General features: G+C 42.6%; 1 protein-coding gene across 1 annotated transcript in view; it reads left to right on the top strand.

Annotated features, from left to right (window-relative positions):
* Nucleotides 1-24,052, top strand: part of pacs2 (phosphofurin acidic cluster sorting protein 2) — a 122,665-nt gene that overhangs the window by 694 nt on the left and 97,919 nt on the right. The gene's annotated exons all lie outside the window — the stretch shown is intronic.

Raw genomic sequence — 24,052 nt, 5'->3', positions numbered from 1 at the left:
TCTTGCTCCCCCACAGTATCTATACTTTGACATACTTGATAGTGCTAAGACAAGCAGGCAGTTTGCTCTGATGGACGATACAGCCGCTGAGCTGCAGTGATGGTTATATTGTCGCATCGGAAGAACAACCAGCCCCATTGCATTGACCGTGTGACTAAATGTTAGACAATTACTATCCTATTCAATTGGACGTTTCTTTCTAAGTTAAATGGCTAGCTAGCTAACAACTGCTGTAGGTCTACTCTCTCTGCCAAAGTTTAGGCATAGCTAAACAAGCCAGTAGCCTTGTCCCAGGACCAATGAGTTTCAAACCGAGATGGATGCCACCCATCCAATTGAGTTTGAAGGTTTGGACTTTAGGAATAATCTCGATGGTTTGGACTCCCTCAACTCTCTAACGTTCCCGTCATATATGGCTGGCATTTCCAGGAACATGAGAGTTGGCTATTCTTCACCACTTATGGTTGTTGTCATGTCAAACATGAAAACATCTTCTGAAGAGGAAATCAGATGTTATTTAGGGTAGAGGGAAGCCTGGATGGGGAAACCAGCCTGACTGATGGCTGCCTGGTTCCTCCAGGCTAGGGGTGGTAGCTCACTGCAGTGCCAAGGCAACACAGACCACCAGCCAGGCTAGGGGTGGTAGCTCACTGCAGTGCCAAGGCAACACAGACCACCAGCCAGGCTAGGGGTGGTAGCTCACTGCAGTGCCAAGGCAACACAGACCACCAGCCAGGCTAGGGGTGGTAGCTCACTGCAGTGCCAAGGCAACACAGACCACCAGCCAGGCTAGGGGTGGTAGCTCACTGCAGTGCCAAGGCAACACAGACCACCAGCCAGGCTAGGGGTGGTAGCTCACTGGAGGGCCAAGGCAACACAGACCTCTGAAACATAAAGCCAGTGTCACATGGTGTAATCTGGTGCTGCAACAAGGGAGAACATAATCAAGGGATTCTGATTTATTTCTTCAGGCACCTTATTGTGTCATATAGGCCTAGTCCAATGGCAGAACAGGAATAGAGGCCTAGCCCAATGTCAGAACAGGAATAGAGGCCTAGTCCAATGGCAGAACAGGAATAGAGGTCTATCCCAATGGCAGAACAGGAATAGAGGCCTATCCCAATGGCAGAACAGGAATAGAGGCCTAGTCCAATGGCAGAACAGGAATAGAGGCCTATCCCAATGGCAGAACAGGAATAGAGGCCTAGCCCAATGGCAGAACAGGAATAGAGGCCTAGTCCAATGGCAGAACAGGAATAGAGGCCTAGCCCAATGGCAGAACAGGAATAGAGGCCTAGCCCAATGGCAGAACAGGAATAGAGGCCTATCCCAATGGCAGAACAGGAATAGAGGCCTAGCCCAATGGCAGAACAGGAATAGAGGCCTAGCCCAATGGCAGAACAGGAATAGAGGCCTAGTCCAATGGCAGAACAGGAATAGAGGCCTAGTCCAATGGCAGAACAGGAATAGAGGCCTAGTCCAATGGCAGAACAGGAATAGAGGCCTAGTCCAATGGCAGAACAGGAATAGCCCAGGCAGAACAGGAATAGAGGCCTCCCAATGGCAGAACAGGAATAGAGGCCTATCCCAATGGCAGAACAGGAATAGAGGCCTAGCCCAATGGCAGAACAAATGGGCAGAACAGGAATAGAGGTCCAATGGCAGAACAGGAATAGAGGCCTAGTCCAATGGCAGAACAGGAATAGAGGCCTAGTCCAATGGCAGAACAGGAATATGGATTACAAAACTGAATCTAAATATTGAAACAAACAGAATGATTTAGCAGAAATCTCTTGAACGCTTATTGCATCCCAAATGGCACCCTAACTATTCCCCGACACACTACTTTTGACCAGATCTCTGGTGAACAGTACGACACCGTAGGGAACAGGGCGCCATTTGGTTTGGCAACACACTCTCGACAGCTTGTTTCTCTTGATGAAGCTGAATGACTTTCAGCAACACTCGGTCCTCTAGAAGCTGTTTGTATCATGTCATGGCTTTATCCAGGCAGGCCTGCACTTTCTGTCTGAGGGTAGGAGTGCTGATCTAGGGTCAGTTTTGTTTTTAGATCATAATATAATAGAACACAGGGGATCTGATCCTAGATCAGAACTCCTACTCCGAGACACCATAATGAATACAGACATGTCAGTGTGTTCGTTTGCTTACAGGACATTATTCCCCCTGCGTGTGTCGAGGCTTGTATACTAGTAAACCCTTGGCATCATTTTCAGAGTTCATTCTTGAAAATCAGATTTTTAAATTTTAAATTTAAAGTTGATCTCCTTTTGGTCTCTCTTCTCTGATTTGTCCCCTCACTCCACCTCCCAATAACTTCTTCATGACAGTATCTTGGGGTCAATTGAGAGACATTTCTGTATTGCACACGACTTCCATTGGACGTACGTACTGTAGACTAATCAATGCAATGTCATTGTTCAATACATGGCTTTCTTTCTACCTTTTTAAAGGTGTATATGCAGAATATGCAGAAATCTCTCCACCATTTCCTGGTTGCTAAAGTTATAATAGCTCGCCTATGTTCAGTTTATGTGTCAAAACAAGCAGTCATTGTGTTGAGAATCATTGCACCATCTAATCCGCTGTGGAAATATATTTTCCAAACCAGAAATATTGTATTTTCAACTGTTTTTGAAGCTGGTGTACAAAACCGAAAGGAAAAGATGCTACAATTAAACTTAAGAATGGGAAGTATAGAAATAGCTCACGTAGAACAGATCTACGGCGTCGTAGACTGGCTTACGAGACAAATGACAGATCTATAACTTACATTTCTATGTGAATTTTGTCAGGTCCCCCCAAAAAAAAAGTTATATATTATCTTTTAAATTTGTATTTTAAAAATATTTTTCACTGATCTACAGCAACGTATTTTGTCGAAAGAGGAAGCTATAGGTAGTGTCGTTACATCACTCATCTACAGTAGATTTATTTAAATACAGGGGCGGTTGACACTTGATTTAGAGTTAGATTGACACACGTGGGACTGGTTCAGTGTGAATCGAACTGTCACTCAGTGTGTCTCTCTTGTCCTGTGGTTCGTCAGTGTGACTTTTGTATTGATTCCACCACCTCCCTTTTTATAGTTCACTCTCTGCACCTCAGCTTCTGCTCCTCTCTTCAAGCTAGGCCTCTGGTATCCAAATGGTATCCTGTTTCTTACACAGGGCTCGCTCTAGTCAAAAGTAGTGCACTATGGGCCCTGGTGAAAGGTGTAGAGAATAGGGCACCATTTGGGACTCTGTCTAGCACGGCAGTGTCCCGTTTATATAAACGTGTCCAGTCCTACTCACTGAGGTGTAAAATGATTAGTTCTGAAATAACCATTGGAAGTGTCATCGGTATGTATTACAGTACCCTGACTCTATAGGCCTGTATTACATCACCCCGACTCTATAGGCCTGTATTACAGTACCCTGACTCTATAGGCCTGTATTACAGTACCCTGACTCTATAGGCCTGTATTACAGTACCCTGACTCTAGGCCTGTATTACAGTAACCTGACTCTATAGGCCTGTATTACAGTACCCTGACTCTATAGGCCTGTATTACAGTACCCTGACTCTATAGGCCTGTATTACAGTACCCTGACTCTATAGGCCTGTATTACAGTACCCTGACTCTATAGGCCTGTATTACAGTACCCTGACTCTATAGGCCTGTATTACAGTACCCTGACTCTATAGGCCTGTATTACAGTACCCCTGATTACAGTCTATAGGCCTGTATTACAGTACCCTGACTCTATAGGCCTGTATTACAGTACCCTGACTCTATAGGCCTGTATTACAGTACCCTGACTCTATAGGCCTGTATTACAGTACCCTGACTCTATAGGCCTGTATTACAGTACCCTGACTCTATAGGCCTGTATTACAGTACCCCGACTCTATAGGCCTGTATTACAGTACCCTGACTCTATAGGCCTGTATTACAGTACCCTGACTCTATAGGCCTGTATTACAGTACCCTGACTCTATAGGCCTGTATTACAGTACCCTGACTCTATAGGCCTGTATTACAGTACCCTGACTCTATAGGCCTGTATTACATCACCCTGACTCTATAGGCCTGTATTACAGTACCCTGACTCTATAGGCCTGTATTACAGTACCCTGACTCTATAGGCCTGTATTACAGTACCCTGACTCTATAGGCCTGTATTACAGTACCCTGACTCTATAGGCCTGTATTACATCACCCCGACTCTATAGGCCTGTATTACAGTACCCCGACTCTATAGGCCTGTATTACAGTACCCTGACTCTATAGGCCTGTATTACAGTACCCTGACTCTATAGGCCTGTATTACACTACCCTGACTCTATAGGCCTGTATTACACTACCCTGACTCTATAGGCCTGTATTACACTACCCTGACTCTATAGGCCTGTATTACACTACCCTGACTCTATAGGCCTGTATTACAGTACCCTGACTCTATAGGCCTGTATTACACTACCCTGACTCTATAGGCCTGTATTACACTCTATAGGCCTGTATTACACTCCCTGACTAGGCCTGTATTACAGTACCCTGACTCTATAGGCCTGTATTACAGTACCCTGACTCTATAGGCCTGTATTACAGTACCCTGACTCTATAGGCCTGTATTACAGTACCCTGACTCTATAGGCCTGTATTACAGTACCCTGACTCTATAGGCCTGTATTACAGTACCCTGACTCTATAGGCCTGTATTACAGTACCCTGACTCTATAGGCCTGTATTATTACCCTGACTCTATAGGCCTGTATTACAGTACCCTGACTCTATAGGCCTGTATTACAGTACCCTGACTCTATAGGCCTGTATTACAGTACCCTGACTCTATAGGCCTGTATTACAGTACCCTGACTCTATAGGCCTGTATTACAGTACCCTGACTCTATAGGCCTGTATTACATCACCCTGACTCTATAGGCCTGTATTACAGTACCCTGACTCTATAGGCCTGTATTACAGTACCCTGACTCTACAGGCCTGTATTACACTACCCTGACTCTATAGGCCTGTATTACAGTACCCTGACTCTATAGGCCTGTATTACATCCCCCTGACTCTATAGGCCTGTATTACATCCCCCACTGACTCTATAGGCCTGTATTACACTACCCTGACTCTATAGGCCTGTATTACACTACCCAACGGTTTGATTTGTTTGAACATACTCTAGGCCTGTATTACAGGTTACCCAGCTGACTCTATAGGCCTGTATTACACTACCCTGACTCTATAGGCCTGTATTACAGTACCCTGACTCTATAGGCCTGTATTACAGTAACCTGACTCTATAGGCCTGTATTACAGTACCCTGACTCTATAGGCCTGTATTACAGTACCCTGACTTCATAGGCCTGTATTACAGTACTCATAGGCCTGTATTACAGTACCCTGACTCTATAGGCCTGTATTACAGTACCCTGACTCTATAGGCCTGTATTACAGTACCCTGACTCTATAGGCCTGTATTACAGTACCCTGACTCTATAGGCCTGTATTACAGTAACCTGACTCTATAGGCCTGTATTACAGTAACCTGACTCTATAGGCCTGTATTACAGTATGTCCCCTATCTGACTCCCCCTCCCGCCTAGGCCTGTATTACAGTAACCTGACTCTAGGCCTGTATTACAGTACTACCTGACTCTATAGGCCTGTATTACAGTACCCTGACTCTATAGGCCTGTATGCCCTACAGTACCCTGACTCTATAGGCCTGTATTACAGTACCCTGACTCTATAGGCCTGTATTACAGTACCCAGACCAGACTCTATAGGCCTGTATTACAGTACCAACTGACTCTATAGGCCTGTATTACAGCAACTCTCTCTCCTCTGCTCTCATCCTTCTACCTATCGGCCTGTATTACCATCAGATCCCCGACCCTCTCCGAGGCCTGTATTACAGTACCCCTCCTCACCACGACTCTACAGGCCTGTATTACAGTACCCCTATCATTGACTCCTATAGGCCTGTTCTAGCATAACCCAAGTCACTCTGGCCTGTATAACCCCACATATTACATCACCCTGACTCTATAGGCCTGTATTACAGTACCCTGACTCTATAGGCCTGTATTACAGTACCCCTGCTGACTCTATAGGCCTGTATTACAGTACCTGGGCTGACTCTATAGGCCTGTATTACAGTACCCTGACTCTATAGGCCTGTATTACAGTACCCTGACTCTATAGGCCTGTATTACAGTACCCTGACTCTATAGGCCTGTATTACAGTACCCTGACTCTATAGGCCTGTATTACAGTACCCTGACTCTATAGGCCTGTATTACAGTAACCTGACTCTATAGGCCTGTATTACAGTACCCTGACTCTATAGGCCTGTATTACAGTACCCTGACTCTAGGCCTGTATTACAGTAACCTGACTCTATAGGCCTGTATTACAGTACCCTGACTCTATAGGCCTGTATTACAGTACCCTGACTCTATAGGCCTGTATTACAGTACCCTGACTCTATAGGCCTGTATTACAGTACCCTGACTCTATAGGCCTGTATTACAGTACCCTGACTCTATAGGCCTGTATTACAGTACCCCGACTCTATAGGCCTGTATTACAGTACCCCGACTCTATAGGCCTGTATTACAGTACCCTGACTCTACAGGCCTGTATTACAGTACCCCGACTCTATAGGCCTGTATTACATCACCCTGACTCTATAGGCCTGTATTACATCACCCTGACTCTATAGGCCTGTATTACAGTACCCTGACTCTATAGGCCTGTATTACAGTACCCTGACTCTATAGGCCTGTATTACATCCCCCTGACTCTATAGGCCTGTATTACAGTACCCCGACTCTATAGGCCTGTATTACATCACCCTGACTCTACAGGCCTGTATTACATTACCCTGACTCTATAGGCCTGTATTACATCCCCCTGACTCTATAGGCCTGTATTACAGTACCCCGACTCTATAGGCCTGTATTACATCACCCTGACTCTACAGGCCTGTATTACATCACCCTGACTCTATAGGCCTGTATTACACTACCCCGACTCTATAGGCCTGTATAGTCATGTGACTTAATGATAGAAGAAAGATCTGAGGGACTTCCCTGCGTTTTGATGTTATTGTGTATTATTACATTAGTTTTATTTGATGACTTTATTATTTAATTCCAAGTCATCATCTCATCCTCTCTAGAGCTGCTGCCTGTGCTGAATACCAACTATCAATCATGCAATTGCCCTCTCTTCCTCTGTCACTCATTCTTCACTCTTCTCTCCGTTGTTGCATCTGCTCCACACAGATCGGACAAGTAGATGCGCAATGGATTATGGTCATTGTAGTTCATTCCCTGCACTAAACTATACTGGAAAAACATTTATAAACGCAACATGCAACAATTTTCAATGATTTTACTGAGTTTACAGTCCATATAAAGAAAACAGTCAATTGAAATAAATGAATTAGACCCTAATTTATGGATTTCACATGACTTGGGAATACAGATATGCATCTGTTCACAGATACCTTAAAAACAGGTAGGGCCGTGGATAGGGCTGTTGCAGTGACCGTATTACTGCCACGTCGGCTGTCACGAGTCATGAAGGCAGTCAAATTCCACATGATCGTTTAGTGACGGTAATTAGGCTTCTCCGAGCTCTGATGCTGCTTGTGGTCATTAATAGCCGACCAAACTTGCTTAATTAACTGCCTGGCACTCAGCACTCTGACATCAATGCAAATGTAATCGAAAATCGAATCAAACACTTCATGAGAGCCGATGAGCTCACGTTGCTCAACATTTTCTATCGGCTCTGCAATTGTGGGAGAAAATAGAGTGATGGCCTCTATTAAAAAGAGGAGGATCCCATCAGCTTTCTATAGGCTAGGACTACTATATTTATTTCTCAACTTTCCTAATATGAAGCACATTGCTTCTCTTTACAACAGGAGTAAAGCCTACCTGGCTGGCATGAAAACAAACCATTTTCTATTTAAGTGCGTAGATGACATGTCTTTTTTCCCCCTCTCCCTGTTTCCAGACGGGTGCATGATAATGGACCATTCTAAATCAAAACAAATGTCACACACATATTATTTAGTACATGTAAAGACAAGATTACATCAGGAATAGTTTGATGGCCGTCATTGTAAACAAGATTTTGTTCTGAATTTACTTGCCTAGTAAAATAAAAAGATAAGGTGACGATATTAGCCTATCACTTGTGAATGATTCCCAGCATAAGAAATATATATATATATATTTTTTGCGACTTTTTTGAATCATAGTCGCACACCTCATGTAGCCTAATCCCTAGGCCTATGTGTTTTGACAAGGTTTGTATCACAACTAAAGTGGCCAAATAACTTAAAAAAAAAAAATTAAAATTGAGCACATTAATCCACTTTACACAGAAGTAGAGCCTCACTGGCATACATAAGCAGTGTGTGAGTTTCCAGTTTAAAAATGCATAAAAACGCACCTTTTATAATAAAAGCGTTACCTGCATAATTGCATTTGCGGTCACTTTTGATAATGGTGTTTTCCACTAATGGAACATTTGTGCTTATAGACTAATGCTGTGTGTGCATTGCTGTGCTTATAATGTGAAGAACTAGCCTAATAGTGTGTTCATTGCTGTGCTTATAATGTGAAGAACTAACCTAATAGTGTGTTCATTGCTGTGCTTATAATGTGAAGAACTAACCTAATAGTGTGCTCATTGCTGTGCTTATAATGTGAAGAACTAACCTAATAGTGTGCTCATTGCTGTGCTTATAATGTGAAGAACTAACCTAATAGTGTGTTCATTGCTGTGCTTATAATGTGAAGAACTAACCTAATAGTGTGTTCATTGCTGTGCTTATAATGTGAAGAACTAACCTAATAGTGTGTTCATTGCTGTGCTTATAATGTGAAGAACTAACCTAATAGTGTGTTCATTGCTGTGCTTATAATGTGAAGAACTAACCTAATAGTGTGCTCATTGCTGTGCTTATAATGTGAAGAACTAACCTAATAGTGTGCTCATTGCTGTGCTTATGTGAAGAACTAACCTAATAGTGTGTTCATTGCTGTGCTTATAATGTGAAGAACTAGCCTAATAGTTTATCAACGTTTTAAGCTAAATCTGTTCTGATCTGTTGCGTCAGCCGCGTTGCATAATTTAACATTTTATTATTTTTTAAATGGGAGTGGTTGTATTACTTTGGGGATCTATCGCACAACTGTCTCAGACTATATTTGGAATATTTATTTCTTGCACAGAATAGAATAGGTCAAATGTTGTACTATGGGGGAGAGTAGATTGACATAGGCTCGTGCTTTTGCTGTTCGTTAGGCCTATTCTTCTTGTTGGCTGACGAAATGTAAATGTGGACAGTTCTTCCAATATCTTTAATATGCACCTCGGAATTGGATAAGGACTCGCTCAGTTGAGTCCCCGATGTGTCCGTCTTCACTTGTAGCCTCTGAGAAAGACCCGATCACGTGATGGAGAGCCGTGTGAGTGAGAGGTGCTTCGGACAACACAGCACTCCAGGCCAAGGGCAAAATGGCCACTGGCCACAAAAGGCATGGAATTTTTTTTTAGAGTGCATTTACAGCTACACAAAGGGGATGCCGCTGTGAAATTATCGGGGCATTATCAAGTGCTTGTCAAATTGTGAATGAGAGACTGATGAAGTGTGTAGAGCCTGCGCAAAAAAAACAAAGCAGAGCTCATGCCTTTCAAGCTACTTTTTTCAAATCTTCATTAGAGCCGCATCATGCAGCCTTACAATGTATTACAAATCAAAACATATAGCCCAAAGTTTGTAGAACAACTGAAGTTACATGAATAACTCTAAATGAAGCATATTGGAGGACCTGTTTCTTTGTTGACCGCTCAACAAAGAAACATGGATTAGGGGATTAGTCCAAATCGCACAACAACAAAAATAAAATAAAAACAATATATATAGTTATAGAGGCCCAAGAAGAAACATAATAATAATAATAAAAATAAATAAATTGTCCGATTGTCTATTCTGAGAGCAGCCGGTAAGACAGCTAACGGTTAGCAGGCCGCAGATGGGCGTTCAGGTAACGTCGCGACGGAGGAGCCAGCCGGATCTCCTTCGGGTAGATAACGTCGGCAGTCCAGTTGTGAAGGCCCGGGGGGGCTCCGCGTAGGCAGTAAAACGGGTCTGGATAGGTGACTGCAGCCCAGGAGTGATTGACGGAGCTCAGGAGTGATTGACGGAGCTGGCTAGCTCCGGAGTAATTGATGTTTGCTCCGGAATCGACGAGAGCAGATAGACACACGGATAGCAGCTAGCTAGCTGTGAGATCCGGGAATGAATGTCCAGAGAGCAGTTGAAATCCAAGGACATGGAGAGAAAAATTGGTCCGGTATGTTCCGTTCCGAGCCGCGCTGCGTCGTACAAAACTGGCGATAGATTTTCGAGCTAAAGGATAGCTGATGACCACAAACCGTGGTTAGCTGAATACTAACGATTTGCCAGTAAAGAAGCTAACTAGCTTCTGATTAGCTTCTAGCTAGCTCCTGGCTAGCTTCTGGTTAGTTTCTGGCTAGCTTCTTGGAGTTTCTGGCTAGCTTCTGGCTAGCTTCTTGGAGGATTGCAGATTTGAGGTAAATAATACTTATTTATAAATATAAATTGGTTGCAGGAGAGAGGCGGGTTGCAGGAGAGTGTTTTGAAGATGAGTTGATGGAAAATAAAAATAAAATGTATGTGAAAAAAAGTTGTAAATATATATATATACAGGACACGACAAGACGAGGACAAAAGACGTCTGAACTGCTATGCCATCTCGGGCAAGAGTGAGACTTACAGTGAGACTTCTAGTTATTTGCTTGACAATCACCTTCTGGTGAAATTTCGTGACCGCCATAGACGTGGATCAGAAAACCAGTCAGTATCTGGCGTGACCATCAGTTGCCTCATGCAGCGCTGGATATGAAGTTGCTGGATATTGGCGGGAACTGGAACACGCTGTTGTACACGTCGATCCAGAGCATCCCAAACATGCTCAAATGGATGACATGTCTGGTGAGTATGCAGGCCATGGAAGAACTGGGACATTTTCAGCTTCCAGGAATTGTGTACAGATGCTCATGCTGAAACATGAGGTGATGGCGGTGGATGAATGGCTCGACAATGGGCCTCAGGATCTCTTCATGGTGTCTCTGTGCATTCAAATTGCCATCGATGAAATGCAATTGTTTTCGTTGTCCATAGCTTATGCCTGCTACCATACCATAACCCCACCGCCACCATGGGGCACTCTGTTCACAACGCAGACATCATTAAAACGCTCACCCACACGATGCCATACATGCGGTCTGCGGTTGTTGAGTCCATTTGGACGTACTGCCAAATTCTTTAAAACAATGTTGGAGGCGGCTTATGGTAGAGAAAATGAACATTCAATGATCTGACGTTCCTGCAGTCAGCATGTCAATTGCACGCTCCCTCAACTTAAGACCTCTTGAGGCATTGTTTTGTGACAAATCTGCAGAGTTTAGAGTGGCCTTTTATTGTCCCCCAGCACAAGGTACACCTGCGTAATCAGCTTATTTACATACCACACCTGTCAGGTGGTTGAATTAGCTTGGGAAAGGAGAAATGCTCACTAACGGGGATGTACTCAAATTTATGCTCAACATTTTGAGGGAAGGTTTTTTTTGTGCGTTTATGGAACATTTCTGGGATTTTTTTGATTTCAGCTCATGAAACACGTGGGTGTAAATTCGGGCTTCGTCATTGGTTTACTCCGAGTGATTCTTAGCCTATAGGCAACAGGAGAATGGCTGACAGGAACGGTCACTTCTACAACATCTACCACCTTCCACAGACCTGGCCACTATGTCAGAAGAGGCTTTCGTTCGTACACGACAGTGGATTGTTCTCCTTAGGCCCTTGATTCCTTGGCATAAATATTGTTCTGTACTCCACTCTACTGCACAGCTGTATTTGTGTCTGTCTGATCAGTGTGTCTGTCTGATCAGTGTGTCTGTCTGATCAGTGTGTCTGTCTGATCAGTGTGTCTGTCTGATCAGTGTGTCTGTCTAAACAGTAGTGCTGTGCTGTCGTGAACCGTGTGTGTGTGTGTGTGTGTGCTATCAGTGTTCTGCTGTAGTGTACCCTTTGTGTGTGTTTGTGTGTTTATTTATTTGTATTTAACCAGGCAACTCAGTTAAGAACAAATTCTTATTTTCAATGACAGCCTAGGAACAGTAGTGGGTTAACTGCCTTGTTCTGGGGGCAGAACGACAGATTTGTACCTTGTCAGCTCGGGTGATTCGATCTAGCAACCTTTTGGTTACTGGCCCAATGCTCTAACTGTGTGTGTGTGTGTGTGTGTGTACGCACTCACGCTATCAGTGCTATGCTGTAGTGTACCCTGTGTGTGACCCCCCTGACACACAGAGCAGGGTGTGTGTTGAGACAGAGGAGGGGTTGAGTGGGCCCTTGAACAGCAGCAGCTGGCCCCAGTAGGCTGACTAACAGTCCTATTCTGTCCTGTGTGTTGGAGGTCTGAGAATGCTGAGATGTCACTTTACCATCGTACCAAATGGCACCCTGTTCCCGATGTAGTGCGCTACCGTTGACTAAGGCCCTGTTTAAAAGTAGTGCACTAAATAGGGAATAAAAGGTGCCATTTGGGACGCGAGCCTCGGAGTCCCGGGTATCTGAACACTCAGCTCTTTGTCCCCTCTTCCCGCAGCTCCCTCGCACCGACCGCACCGCACAGGGAATGTAGAGTAGGACGAATGGCAGTCTGGTGGTGGCGCTGGCAGCAGTCGGCTAAATGGGTAGCATTGTTGATGTTGTGAATCAACATGAAGGCAAACCAGACCATAGATATCCTGTAATTCATTGTTTTATTGAACAATGTGTGCTAGACATGGTGTAGTATCCCCAAGATGAGGAAGATGCTAGAACTAACTACTATGATACTATGTATATCTAACTACTATGATACTATGTGAAGTATATCTAACTACTATAATACTATGTATATCTAACTACTATGATACTATGTGAAGTATATCTAACTACTATAATACTATGTATATCTAACTACTATAATACTATGTATATCTAACTACTATAATACTATGTATATCTAACTACTATGATACTATGTGAAGTATATCTAACTACTATAATACTATGTATATCTAACTACTATAATACTATGTATATCTAACTACTATAATACTATGTATATCTAACTACTATAATACTATGTATATCTAACTACTATAATACTATGTATATCTAACTACTATAATACTATGTATATCTAACTACTATAATACTATGTATATCTAACTACTATAATACTATGCATATCTAACTACTATAATACTATGCATATCTAACTACTATAATACTATGTATATCTAACTACTATAATACTATGTATATCTAACTACTATAATACTATGTATATCTAACTACTATAATACTATGTATATCTAACTACTATAATACTATGTATATCTAACTACTATAATACTATGTATATCTAACTACTATAATACTATGTATATCTAACTACTATAATACTATGTATATCTAACTACTATAATACTATGTATATCTAACTACTATAATACTATGTATATCTAACTACTATAATACTATGTATATCTAACTACTATAATACTATGTATATCTAACTACTATAATACTATGTATATCTAACTACTATAATACTATGTATATCTAACTACTATGATACTATGTATATCTAACTACTATAATACTATGTATATCTAACTACTATGATACTATGTGAAGTATATCTAACTACTATAATACTATGTATATCTAACTACTATGATACTATGTGAAGTATATCTAACTACTATGATACTATGTGAAGTATATCTAACTACTATAATACTATGCATATCTAACTACTATAATACTATGTATATCTAACTACTATAATACTATGTATATCTAAATACTATAATACTATGTATATCTAAATACTATAATACTATGTGAAGTATATCTAACTACTATAATACTATGTAAATCTAACTACTATAATACTATGTATATCTAACTACTATAATACTATGTATATCTAAATACTATAATACTATGTATATCTAAATACTATAATACTATGTATATCTAAATACTATAATACTATGTATATCTAAATACTATAATACTATGTATATCTAAATACTATAATACTATGTATATCTAACTACTATAATACTATGTATATCTAACTACTATGATACTATGTATATCTAACTACTATAATACTATGTATATCTAACTACTATAATACTATGCATATCTAACTACTATAATACTATGTATATCTAACTACTATAATACTATGTATATCTAACTACTATAATACTATGTATATCTAAATACTATAATACTATGTGAAGTATATCTAACTACTATAATACTATGTGAAGTATATCTAAATACTATAATACTATGTATATCTAAATACTATAATACTATGTATATCTAAATACTATAATACTATGTGAAGTATATCTAACTACTATAATACTATGTGAAGTATATCTAAATACTATAATACTATGTGAAGTATATCTAACTACTATAATACTATGTGAAGTATATCTAAATACTATAATACTATGTATATCTAAATACTATAATACTATGTATATCTAAATACTATAATACTATGTGAAGTATATCTAACTACTATAATACTATGTGAAGTATATCTAAATACTATAATACTATGTATATCTAAATACTATAATACTATGTATATCTAACTACTATGATACTATGTGAAGTATATCTAACTACTATAATACTATGTATATCTAACTACTATAATACTATGTATATCTAACTACTATAATACTATGTATATCTAACTACTATAATACTATGTATATCTAACTACTATAATACTATGTATATCTAACTACTATAATACTATGTATATCTAACTACTATAATACTATGTATATCTAACTACTATAATACTATATATATCTAACTACTATGATACTATGTGAAGTATATCTAACTACTATAATACTATGTATATCTAACTACTATAATACTATGTATATCTAACTACTATAATACTATGTATATCTAACTACTATAATACTATGTATATCTAACTACTATGATACTATGTGAAGTATATCTAACTACGATAATACTATGTGAAGTATATCTAAGTACTATAATACTATGTGAAGTATATCTAAGTACTATAATACTATGTGAAGGATTACTAGACCGTAGAGATGATGTCATGGTTTAGTATATCTAAGTACTATAATACTATGTGAAGTATATCTAACCACTATAATACTATGTGAAGTATATCTAACTACTATAATACTATGTGAAGTATATCTAACTACTATAATACTATGTGAAGTATATCTAAGTACTATAATACTATGTGAAGTATATCTAACTACTATGATACTATGTGAAGTATATCTAACTACTATAATACTATGTGAAGTATATCTAACTACGATAATACTATGTGAAGTATATCTAACTACTATAATACTATGTGAAGTATATCTAACTACTATAATAATATGTGAAGTATATCTAAGTACTATAATACTATAATACTATGTGAAGGATTACTAGACCGTAGAGATGTCATGGTTTCGTGTCCAGAAGATGATGTAACTTCTGTAATGTGTCAGTCATTCAGTCAGTGTTGCTGCTGTTATATAAGAGGTATCCAGCACCACCATCAGTACCCACCCAAGTTCCTTACACACACACACACACACACACACACACACACACACACACACACACACACACACACACACACACACACACACACACACACACACACAGGTTGCTGAGACTGCAGGTCCTAGAGGGAAGACAGGACAGGGCTGGCGAGAGCAACCGTTACCTTACTGTTTTGTGTCCCAAAGGGCACCCTATTCTCTATTATAGTGCACTACTTTAGACCCAAATCAAATCGAATCAAATTTATTTATATAGCCCTTCTTACATCAGATGATATTTCAAAGTGCTGTACAGAAACCCAGCCTAAAACCCCAAACAGCAAGCAATGCAGGTGTAGAAGCACGGTGGCTAGGAAAAACTCCCTAGAAAGGCCAAAACCTAGGAAGAAACCTAGAGATGAACCAGGCTATGTGGGGTGGCCAGTCCTCTTCTGGCTGTGCCGGGTGGAGATCATAACAGAACATGGCCAAGATGTTCAAATGTTCATAAATGACCAGCATGGTCGAATAATAATAATAATGCAGAACAGTTGAAACTGGAGCAGCAGCACGGCCAGGTGGACTGGGGACACAGCAAGGAGTCATCATGTCAGGTAGTCCTGGGGCATGGTCCTAGGGCTCAGGTCCTCCGAGAGAGAGAAAGAAAGAGAGAATTAGAGAAAGCACACTTAGATTCACACAGGACACCGAATAGGACAGGAGAAGTACTCCAGATATAACAAACTGACCCTAGCCTGGTCCCAGTCTGTCATCTGGTATCACAGACCCCTGTTAGCCTGGTCCCAGTCTGTCGTCTGGCATCACAGACCCCTGGTAGCCTGGTCCCAGTCTGTCTTCTGGTATCACAGACCCCTGGTAGCCTGGTCCCAGTCTGTCTTCTGGTATCACAGACCCCTGGTAGCCTGGTCCCAGTCTGTCTTCTGGCATCACAGACCCCTGCTAGCCTGGTCCCAGTCTGTTTTCTGGTATCACAGACCCCTGCTAGCCTGGTCCCAGTCTGTTTTCTGGCATCACAGACCCCTGCTAGCCTGGTCCCAGTCTGTCTTCTGGTATCACAGACCCCTGCTAGCCTGGTCCCAGTCTGTTTTCTGGCATCACAGACCCCTGCTAGCCTGGTCCCAGTCTGTCTTCTGGTATCACAGACCCCTGCTAGCCTGGTCCCAGTCTGTCTTCTGGTATCACAGACCCCTGCTAGCCTGGTCCCAGTCTGTCTTCTGGTATCACAGACCCCTGCTAGCCTGGTCCCAGTCTGTCTTCTGGTATCACAGACCCCTGGTAGCCTGGTCCCAGTCTGTCTTCTGGTATCACAGACCCCTGGTAGCCTGGTCCCAGTCTGTCTTCTGGTATCACAGACCCCTGCTAGCCTGGTCCCAGTCTGTCTTCTGGCATCACAGACTCCTGCTAGCCTGGTCCCAGTCTGTCTTCTGGTATCACAGACCCCTGCTAGCCTGGTCCCAGTCTGTCGTCTGGTATCACAGACCCCTGCTAGCCTGGTCCCAGTCTGTCTTCTGGTATCACAGACCCCTGCTAGCCTGGTCCCAGTCTGTCGTCTGGTATCACAGACCCCTGCTAGCCTGGTCCCAGTCTGTCTTCTGGTATCACAGACCCCTGCTAGCCTGGTCCCAGTCTGTCTTCTGGTATCACAGACCCCTGCTAGCCTGGTCCCAGTCTGTCGTCTGGTATCACAGACCCCTGCTAGCCTGGTCCCAGTCTGTCTTCTGGTATCACAGACCCCTGCTAGCCTGGTCCCAGTCTGTCTTCTGGTATCACAGACCCCTGCTAGCCTGGTCCCAGTCTGTCTTCTGTTATCACAGACCCCTGCTAGCCTGGTCCCAGTCTGTCTTCTGGTATCACAGACCCCTGCTAGCCTGGTCCCAGTCTGTCTTCTGTTATCACAGACCCCTGCTAGCCTGGTCCCAGTCTGTCTTCTGTTATCACAGACCCCTGCTAGCCTGGTCCCAGTCTGTCTTCTGGTATCACAGACCCCTGCTAGCCTGGTCCCAGTAGCAGTCTGTCTTCTGGTATCACAGACCCCTGCTAGCCTGGTCCCAGTCTGTCGTCTGGTATCACAGACCCCTGCTAGCCTGGTCCCAGTTTGTCTTCTGTTATCACAGACCCCTGCTAGCCTGGTCCCAGTCTGTCTTCTGTTATCACAGACCCCTGCTAGCCTGGTCCCAGTCTGTCTTCTGGTATCACAGACCCCTGCTAGCCTGGTCCCAGTATCAGTCTGTCTTCTGGTATCACAGACCCCTGCTAGCCTGGTCCCAGTCTGTCGTCTGGTATCACAGACCCCTGCTAGCCTGGTCCCAGTCTATTTGTGCTCTCTTGTCAAACTCCAGTTTGACGTGACATTGACCATAAGACATGGCACCAACAGATCTGAGACCAGGGCAGGCTAGAGAGTCTTCTGTAGAGTCCAAAATGTAATTGTATGTAAAAATGAGTGATTTTTTTAGGCTTAAACTTTGAGGGAGCCTGGTTGCTTTTGGAAGGTTAATTGCACCAGTTAAGGTACTTGTTTGACTCTCAACAATTTGTTATTCTGGAACTTGTTCACTTGTCATCTGAGTATTTAACAATCTCACACTCCAGAGTGACAAGCAATTAAGGATTAGCTGACATGAGGAGGAACCTTTTTGTCTGAAGGGGAATTACTGTTGGGAGAGTGATAAGACACTGGGTGCGTCTCAATTGGCACCCTATTCTATATATATATATATATATATAGATAGATAGTGCACGAACAAGTAGTACATTATACAGAATAGGATGCCATTTGGCATGGGCCCATTGTTGAACCAATCTAATTAACTTTAATTGAATTAACTCTAACTTTCATTTAGGCAGACTGATTAGGATGCAACTCGAATAGAGAGAAATGTGTTTAAAAAAATAATAAAAATTATTGATTTTAAAAAATGCAAACAAAGTGGAAACAGTTTTTTTTTTAGAAATGTTTGCAAATGTATAATAGGTAAATAAAGTTGTTTTATTTATTTAAGTATTCAGACCCTTTGCTGGTGTAACAGTATAACTTTAGACCGTCCCCTCGCCCCGACCCGGGCGCGAACCAGGGACCCTCTGCACACATCAACAACAGTCACCCCTCGAAGCATCGTTATCCCATCGCTCCACAAAAGCCGCGGCCCTTGCAGAGCAAAGGGGGAACCACTACTTCAAGGTCTCAGAGCGAGTGACGTCACCGATTGAAATGGTATTAGCGTGCACCACCGCTAACTAGCTAGCCATTTCACATCCATTACACTAGAAGACTCGTGTTTCGATGTTTCTACAACTTGGAGTCCACTTGTGGTAAATTCCATTTTATTTATTTATTTTTATTTCACCTTTATTTAACCAGGTAGGCAAGTTGAGAACAAGTTCTCATTTACAACTGCGACCTGGCCAAGATAAAGCAAAGCAGTTCGACAGATACAACGACACAGAGTTACACATGGAGTAAAACAAACATACAGTCAATAATACAGTATAAACAAGTCTATCTATATACAATGTGAGCAAATGAGGTGAGAAGGGAGGTAAAGGCAAAAAAGGCCATGGTGGCAAAGTAAATACAATATAGCAAGTAAAACACTGGAATGGTAGATTTGCAATGGAAGAATGTGCAAAGTATAAATAAAAATAATGGGGTGCAAAGAAGCAAAATAAATAAATAAATTAAATACAGTTGGGAAAGAGGTAGTTGTTTGGGCTAAATTATAGGTGGGCAATGTACAGGTGAGTCATCTGTAAGATGCTCTGACAGTTGGTGCTTAAAGCTAGTGAGGGAGATAAGTGTTTCCAGTTTCAGAGATTTTTGTAGTTTGTTCCAGTCATTGGCAGCAGAGAACTGGAAGGAGAGGCGGCCAAAGAAAGAACTGGTTTTGGGGGTGACTAGAGAGATATACCTGCTGGAGCGTGTGCTACAGGTGGGAGATGCTATGGTGACCAGCGAGCTGAGATAAGGGGGGACTTTACCTAGCAGGGTCTTGTAGATGACATGGAGCCAGTGGGTTTGGCGACGAGTATGAAGCGAGGGCCAGCCAACGAGAGCGTACAGGTCGCAATGGTGGGTAGTATATGGGGCTTTGGTGACAAAACGGATTGCACTGTGATAGACTGCATCCAATTTGTTGAGTAGGGTATTGGAGGCTATTTTGTAAATGACATCGCCAAAGTCGAGGATTGGTAGGATGGTCAGTTTTACAAAGGTATGTTTGGCAGCATGAGTGAAGGATGCTTTGTTGCGAAATAGGAAGCCAATTCTAGATTTAACTTTGGATTGGAAATGTTTGATATGGGTCTGGAAGGAGAGTTTACAGTCTAACCAGACACCTAAGTATTTGTAGTTGTCCACGTATTCTAAGTCATAGCCATCCAGAGTAGTGATGTTGGACAGGCGGGTAGGTGCAGGTAGCGATCGGTTGAAGAGCATGCATTTAGTTTTACTTGTATTTAAGAGCAATTGGAGGCCACGGAAGGAGAGTTGTATGGCATTGAAGCTTGCCTGGAGGGTTGTTAACACAGTGTCCAAAGAAGGGCCAGAAGTTTACAGAATGGTGTCGTCTGCGTAGAGGTGGATAATAGAATCACCAGCAACAAGAGCGACATCATTGATGTATACAGAGAAGAGAGTTGATTGGACATGATTTGGAAAGGCACACACACCTGTCTATATAAGGTCCCACAGTTGACAGCGCAGGTCAGAGCAAAAACCAAACCATGACGTCGAAGGAATTACCCGTAGAGCTCCGAGACAGGATTGTGTCGACGCACAGATCTGGGGAAGGGTACCAACACATTTCTGCAGCATTTAAAGGTCCCCAAGAACACAGTGGCCTCCATCATTCTTAAATGGAAGAAGTTTGGAACCACCAAGACTCTTCCTAGAGCTGGCCGCCCGGCCAAACTGATCAATCGGGGGAGAAGGGCCTTGGTCAGGGAGGTGAACGATGGTCACTCTGACAGAGCTCCAGAGGTGCTCTGTGGAGATGGGAGAACCTTCCAGAAGGACAACCATCTCTGCAGAAGGGCCTTGGTCAGGGAGGTGAACGATGGTCACTCTGACAGAGCTCCAGAGGTGCTCTGTGGAGATGGGAGAACCTTCCAGAAGGACAACCATCTCTGCAGAAGGGCCTTGGTCAGGGAGGTGAACGATGGTCACTCTGACAGAGCTCCAGAGGTGCTCTGTGGAGATTGGAGAACCTTCCAGAAGGACAACCATCTCTGCAGAAGGGCCTTGGTCAGGGAGGTGAACAAAAACTCAATGGAAAAATGTGTTCTTTTACATGTTCTTCATTGTATAATTTTAGTTTTTAGTTTTTAGTAGACATTTGAAAAGGGTTCCCACCGCACAAGAGTTAAATACACCACTGCACTAGAGGTCGTCCATTATTCACCTCGATAACAGATGACAGAGAAGGAAGCACTTCCAGGCACTCACACATTTATTTATTATTGTTTGAACTATTTCCTGTCAATGACGTACTAAGTGACTTGCAAAACATTATATATTTATGTTTAAAAAAAAAAATCACAGCAGCTGATTTGCTTGAGCCCTTTCTTCTGCGTCTTACCCCCCTCCCCCCCTAATCGTTTGAACTTTGACCCATATGTTTACATTTAACCATTGTTCCTGGTGCTGTCCCTAAGACCTGGAAGGTGTGTCCTCCCCCTTTACGACGGACGACTTCCTTCTGACCAGGAATAACTTACCGCCCAATTTTCAAAACTGGCCTTGCTTTTCTAAAATATTAGAATCACTGGAAATCTCTCAGCTAAGAATTATAATTATTTTATTTTTAACTTCTCATTCTATTCTTAATGTGTGGTTCTAGACCTGGAAATAGGACCGTTTTAGCAGCTACGCTTCGTCTTAAATAATAAATAAAAGAGGATGTATATAGGAGAGAGGCAGTGAGGTTCTCCTTACATCTGGGTGTCGTAGTAAATACATGAGGAGGTGAAGAGGTGGCTCCTTCGTCTTCGTCAGTGTGGTGCAGTGCTTTGTGTCTCAGCTCAGACACCCGTGAGGTCCCGGTGCAGAGCAGACCCCCCTCCGACTGCCTAATAGCCCTCTGTATTAATAAATGATAAGAAGTCAATTACTGAGCTGTCGGCATGACGACAGAGACTCGCCACCGAGGGGAGGGGTGGGGAGGTTAGGCACGTGTTGTCTATTTCACGCTTCATTTTTGTTAGAGGTGGTGGGGGGGGGGGTTGTTGTCTCTCTTTCTCTCTCTTCTCAGGCTTTTTATACACAGTCCCAAGAGGACCCCTTTCAGTGACACTCTCTCTAATACACACACGCACACACACACGCACGCACACACACGCACGCACACACGTACACAGCCTTTGTGCTAACCTTATTTTCCACCTAAGTGATAAGTTATGGCCCAGGAGGGAGGAGTTATGGCCCAGGAGGGAGGAGTTATGGCCCAGGAGGGAGGAGTTATGGCCCAGGAGGGAGGAGTTATGGCCCAGGAGGGAGGAGTTATGGTACTATGACAACAGAAGATGCATATTTAGTGATGTTGTTCCTCATGCAGCAGCCTGATTGGCCCGCTGCTCTGCAGCTCACACACACGTTTGTTTTACTATCCTTGTGGGGACCAAACAATTGATTCCCATTCAGAATTCCTATTTTCTCCTATGTTAACCCCTAACCCTGATTGCCAGCAGCATACCACCCAGCATCCCACTGCTAGATTGCTTCTGAAGCTAAGCAGGGTTGGTCTTGGTCAGTCCCTGAATGGGAGACCAGATGCTGCTGGAAGTGGTGATGGAGGGCCAGTAGGAGGCACTCTTTCATCTGGTCTAAAATATATCCCAATACCCCAGGGTAGTGATTGGGGACTGCTCTGTGTAGGGTGCAGTCTTTCAGATGGGATGTTAAACGGGTGTCCTGACTCTGAGGTCATTAAAGATCCCATGGCACTGATCGTAAGAGTAAAGGGGTGTTAACCCCGGTGTCCTGGCTAAATTCACAATCACAATTCAAACCATCATGGCCACTAAATCATCCCCAGCTCATTCATCACCCTCCTCTCCCCTGTAACTATTCCCCAGGTCGTTGATGTAAATGAGAACGTGTTCTCAGTCAACTTACCTATTAAGTGGTCCTTCTGTAGCTCAGTTGGTAGAGCATGGCGCTTGTAACGCCAGGGTAGTGGGTTCGATTCCCGGGACCACCCATACGTAGAATGTATGCACACATGACTGTAAGTCGCTTTGGATAAAAGCGTCTGCTAATTGGCATATTATTATTTATTATATTAAAATAACAGTAAATAAAACCCGTATGCCTAAAATATACCGCGAAATGATCCCAATCGTCCAAATTCTTCTTGTTTTACTATCCTTGTGAGGACTTCTACATTTCCCCGCGTAATGATCTACTGACCCATATTTAAGGGCTTGTATGTAAGCATTTCACTAAGGTTTACACTTGTTGTATTTGGCGAATGTGACAAATTTGATTTAATATTTAGTGAGCTAGTTTCTATATGATTTAAATGCAGAGGGCAGTCGGTGTGCTGGCTGGCAGGATTCCTGGCTGGCTTCCTGACTGGCTGGCTGGCTGGCTTCCTGGCTTGCAGTTAGACTTTGATACTTTACATACACACACACAAACACACAGCCTTTGCTACTTCATATTGTCTGTTTATGATGGGGCGGCAGGGTAGCCTTGTGGTTAGAGTGTAGAGGCGGCAGGGTAGCCTTGTGGTTAGAGTGTAGAGGCGGCAGGGTAGCCTTGTGGTTAGAGTGTAGAGGCGGCAGGGTAGCCTTGTGGTTAGAGCGTTGGACTACTGAAAGGTTGCTAGATCGAATCCCCGAGCTGACAAGGTCATTCTGCCCCCTGAACAAGGCAGTTAACCCACTGTTCCTAGGCCGTCATTGTAAATAATAATTAGTTCTTAACTGACTTGCCTAGATAAATAAAGGTAGGGATTCTGGCTAGTCATTCCTGTCACTTGGGGAAATTGTTGTGAATGTTGAAGGGGTGGGGGGGATATTTTGGCTTGGGATGTCCTGATGCGTTTACTGGGTTGTCGGACAGGAATCAGTGGCCTCTGTGTGTGTGTGTGTGTCTGTGTGTCTGTGTCTGTCTGTGTGTGTGTGTATGGAGTCCTCATCTCCTACCAAGGTTAGAATATTGTCTGAGACGTTAAGTGTCGGAGGAGAAGAGTGGCAGTGTGTCTGTCTGTGTGTGTGTGTGTGTGTGTGTGTGTGTGTATGGAGTCCTCATCTCCTACCAAGGTTAGAATATTG

Source organism: Oncorhynchus keta, chromosome 29, assembly GCF_023373465.1.
Source record: "Oncorhynchus keta strain PuntledgeMale-10-30-2019 chromosome 29, Oket_V2, whole genome shotgun sequence".
NCBI classification, from domain to species: Eukaryota; Metazoa; Chordata; class Actinopteri; order Salmoniformes; family Salmonidae; genus Oncorhynchus; species Oncorhynchus keta.
Note: the sequence above shows the minus strand (reverse complement) of the source record. Positions and strands in the feature narration are given on the sequence as shown.